This window comes from Vicia villosa, unplaced genomic scaffold (genome assembly GCF_029867415.1).
Source record: "Vicia villosa cultivar HV-30 ecotype Madison, WI unplaced genomic scaffold, Vvil1.0 ctg.005476F_1_1, whole genome shotgun sequence".
NCBI classification, from domain to species: Eukaryota; Viridiplantae; Streptophyta; class Magnoliopsida; order Fabales; family Fabaceae; genus Vicia; species Vicia villosa.
The window spans coordinates 88,582-93,579 of record NW_026706629.1 but is presented as its reverse complement, the minus strand read 5'-3'; positions in this window follow the sequence as shown (position 1 = coordinate 93,579).

The following is a 4,998-nucleotide window of genomic DNA, read 5'->3' as shown; positions in this document are numbered from 1 at the left end:
GAGGAGATCAGAAGGGCAAGATTATTGGATCTGGAACCATAAGTATTGGTAACTCTCCTTCCATAACTAATGTACTTCTTGTAGAAGGATTAGCGCATAACTTATTGTCCATAAGTCAATTAAGTGACAATGGTTATGACATAATCTTCAATCAAAAGTCTTGCAAAGCTGTAAGTCAGAAGGTTGGCTCAATCCTATTTACAGGCAAGAGAAAGAACAACATTTATAAGATTGATCTTTCAGATCTTGAGAAGCAGAAGGTGACTTGCCTTATGTCTGTTTTTGAAGAGCAATGGGTCTGGCACAGAAGATTAGGACATGCTAGTTTGAGAAATATTTCTCAGATTAACAAACTAAACCTTGTTAGAGGACTCCCAAATCTGAAATACAAATCAGATGCTCTTTGTGAAGCATGTCAGAAGGGCAAGTTCTCCAAACCTGCATTCAAATCTAAGAATGTTGTCTCTTCCTCAAGGCCGTTAGAACTTCTGCACATTGATCTGTTTGGACCAGTCAAAACAGCATCTATCAGAGGGAAGAAATATGGATTAGTCATCGTAGATGATTATAGCCGCTGGACATGGGTAAAGTTCTTAAAACACAAGGATGAGTCTCATTCAGTGTTCTTTGAATTCTGCACTCAGATTCAATCTGAGAAGGAGTGCAAAATCATAAAGGTCAGAAGTGATCATGGTGGTGAATTTGAGAACAGATTCTTTGAGGAGTTCTTCAAAGAAAATGGTATTGCCCATGATTTCTCTTGTCCTAGAACTCCACAGCAAAATGGAGTTGTAGAACGAAAGAATAGGACTCTACAAGAAATGGCCAGAACCATGATCAATGAAACCAATATGGCTAAGCACTTCTGGGCAGAAGCAATAAACACTGCATGTTATATTCAGAATAGAATCTCTATAAGACCTATTCTAAATAAGACTCCTTATGAATTGTGGAAGAACAGAAAGCCCAACATTTCATATTTTCATCCTTTTGGATGTGTTTGTTTTATTCTGAATACTAAAGATCATCTTGGTAAGTTTGATTCTAAGGCACAAAAATGTTTCCTTGGATATTCTGAACGCTCTAAATGCTACAGAGTATACAATACTGAAACATTGGTTGTAGAAGAATCAATCAATATCAGATTTGATGATAAGCTTGGTCTTGAAAAGCCAAAGCAGTTTGAGAATTTTGCAGATATAGATATTGATATATCAGAAGCTGTAGAACCAAGAAGCAAAGTTTCAGAAGCTGAAAATCTCAGAAGCAAAGAATCAGAAGATCAAGTTGCTGTATCTTTAGAGAATCTCAGAATTTCTGAAGAACCAACAGTCAGAAGATCTTCTAGACTCATCTCAGCTCACTCAGAAGATGTGATTCTTGGAAAGAAAGATGATCCTATCAGAACTAGATCATTTCTAAAAAATGGTAGTCAGAATCAGTGACCAGAATCAGAAGATGAAAAGCTCTATTCATCATCAGAAGCAAATGCAATACAACACAGCTGTCATCAAGTGTTTCTGATGGTGAACACGTGTTTGCACGGATGGTAAAAGCGTGAGTGAATCTGATGGGACGCCGCCCTAGGTAACTGTGTAAATCATTTCAATTACCACGTTCTCTCACCTAACGTCACTCATCATTTAATGCAGTTGATTTCATTTGATTCTGTAACTGTTCATTCTCATAATTTTATTGCATTCTTTTTCAAATCCGCCTCTATAAATATTGTGGTGTCGTTTTCTTTACCTCCCCGTTTCACTTGGGAGGACGGCACGCTAAACCCTTCATGCGAAATTTGGAAGGAGAATGCGCCCGTGGTGGGATGAATTTTGTTTCAGTTCTTCCTACGATATCACACGAACTTTCTTATTTGTCCTACGAGTAGGAAAGGGGAAAAAAGATCTCAACTAAACCCTAGGAGTTTGCTAAGTGTGGGGATTTCACCTAGACTAGAAATTCTGGAGTCCGGGAGGTCGGTTATACATAGGGAAGTGTTTAAACACCCTACATATCTGTAGTACTCTACAGGAACCTTCTCTGTGTCATTGTGATTGTGTTTGCTGCTAATGATTGGGAAAGTTTCTCCTTTGTGTTAGGAGAAGGAATTGATTTGATTTGAAAAGACAGACAGACAGACAGACTGACTATTTTTGGTATTTTATTAGCTCGCTGAGATTCCTTGTGAACCTCATGCCTACATATCCCTAGTGGAAGTCAGAGCTTAATGTAGTTCGGGGAACTAACTAGGGAAATTAATTGTTTTTTTGGTGCCTTGCTTGAAGCTCAAGGTTGAAGCTTGGAATTAAATCTCTGTTTACAGTAAAGAGACATGAGATTATCTCTGCAGAGAGGTATTTGTACTATTCTACCACAAACATTTTGAAAGAGTGACAAAATAACTGAATTCATTTCATTCAAGAGGGGGACCTTACTTGTGTGTGCAAGTATGCCAGTCAGATGCCTCTTAAATGAAAGAAAGATGCTCGTCCAAATTAGGGAAAGTGTACAAGTCTGGGGATGTGCCAGAGCATGTCTTTCAGAGTCCTAAATGGGAGACTTTGATTGAAATTGAAATGTTTGTTTGTTTGAATGTGGTAGAGTAGTAAAAATATCTCTCTATAGAGATAAGCTATGTCTATCTACTGTATAAAAGATTTGAATTTAGCTGGCTTGTATGAGGCCCAAGCTTGAGGCTTTTTGATTGATTAATTAATATTATTGACTCTGGGAGATGACTCCATTGAGGATTAATTACAGGGTATTTTAGTGTTCTGTACAAAGCCCAGAATTGAGGCTGACTCTACTTAGGGAGACTCTATTTATGTGCCTTGTACAAAGCCCAAGGTTGTGGCTGACTGTTGAGGATAATTGAATGAATGACTCTATTTTATGTGCCTTGTACAAAGCCCAAGGTTGTGGCTAACTCTGGCTAGGGAAAACATTATTTTCTGCCTTGTACAAAGCCCAAGGTTGTGGCAGACTCTTAAATAAATGAATTGAGTATGGATGACTATATGGGGAAAGATCCTAAGTGTTAGGAATCTTTGACACATGAAAGTATGGTTTATCTGCCTTGTACAAAGCCCAAGGTTGTGGCTACTGAATGATGAAGAACTTACTGGGGAGACTCTATTATCTGCCTTGTACAATGCCCAAGGTTGAGGCTGACTCTTGACAGGGGAGTTTTATTGTTTGGTGCCTTGTATGAAGCCCAAGGTTGAGGCCAACTGTTTTTGTTGGTTTTAACTCTACTGGAGATTAAAAAGACTGTTTTTCTTTGGAAGCTAACCCTTTCCAGGGATTTTGACTCAGCTGGTGAATTTGTCCATTAAAAGACTGACTTTTATCATGTTTTTGGAGGCTGACCCTTTCCAGGGGTTTTGACTCTTTTGGGGAAATTATCTCCTAAGAGAAATGAATCTTTATTTTTTTGACTTTTTATTAATTGACTTTGGAGGCTAACCCTTTCCAGGGGTTTTTATTAAAAATGAAAGAATGTGTGGAAGCTAACCCTTTCCAGGGATTTTATTGAAATGAAGGAATGTGTGGAGGCTAACCCTTTCCAGGGATTTTATTTTAGACAGATGTTGGAGGCTAACCCTTTCCAGGGGATTTTTATTAAAATGAATGGCAGAAAGATTATCTAGTGGAGACTTCTTGTTTAAAGCCCAAGATGAAGGCTGACTCAATGCTGAGGATGATCAAACATGGATCCTAGACTCTGCTAAGGAAGATTGATGAAGATAAGGGTGACAGAGACTGTCCATGTCTCTCATTCCAAAAGGTGTACTCAATGCAAAATTGAGACAAACTTAGCTTGTTTAAAGTCTGGTTTAAATTGGAAGAAACTCACCAGGGTAGGCTAAAAGGTGACTAAAGACCTGTTCCTATGTTTATAAGAAACCTGATGGGTCCTTGTATACAAGCTCAAGAGGAAGCTGGAAATGCTTTTAAGAAGCCTGTGGGTCCTTGTACAAAGCCCAAGAGGAGGCTAATCGAGGGTCCTTGTTATAGCACAAGAGAAAGCTATGTAGTTTTGAACTTATTTTGGCTCTAAGCAAATAGGTAAGAGGTTTCACCGGGAATAATTCCTCTTTGGGTGGATGTGTCCTATTATTTGGATTCTAAGGTTTTTACCAAGATGTTTCACCGGGAATAATTCATCTTGGGGGTTTGAACTACAGATCTCTAATTAGGAAAGAGCCTTCACCGGGAAGACATTCTCAATCCTAGGCCATATTCCTATAATATATATATAGTTTAACTGTCCTAAGGTTTATACTCAAACGTAGTTCTAAACTAATATATGCACAGTTTATATTTGACAGTAATTTAAATAAAGACTGTAAATTGAAAGCTTGTAAAGCCTAACCTGGATGGAGTGGAGGCCATTGAAGAAGTATGTACAGAGCCTCAACAGTATTTTTGTTGTTTTGTTGATAACAGTTGAATATATATATGATAAACAGTTAATGTTTTTTTTGAAAACAGAAGAAGTGAAGATGGACAAAGGTCACATAGGTATCTGAAGAGTTTCACCGGGAATAATGCCCTTCAAATACCAGAAGAATGTTTTGAAAACAGAAAGAAGATTTTGAAAATACAGTTTTGAAAACAAGCTAAGAAGAGAAGGTTTTTGGGACTTACACTCTATTAGAGGCCCAGTACTTTACAGTACTGGTGCAAAAACAATTGAAAATGATTTTGAATGATACAAGGTTTTGTTGTTTGAAAACCCTAATCATTTGATTTATTTGGAGATTGAAAACAGTTTTGAGAATTGACAAAAGTCAACTTAATTAAAGTAAAAATAAAGATTTCTTACTTAATTAAGACCTAAACAATTAGGGTTTTATCATGAACTTTATTTACAAAATGATTTAGGTTAAAACAAAGTGAAAATATGTATTAAAGTATTTAAGAAAACACCTAAAACATACTATTTTAAACCTAATTAAAATTCAAGAAATACATAATATTTTTATGATTTTTTTG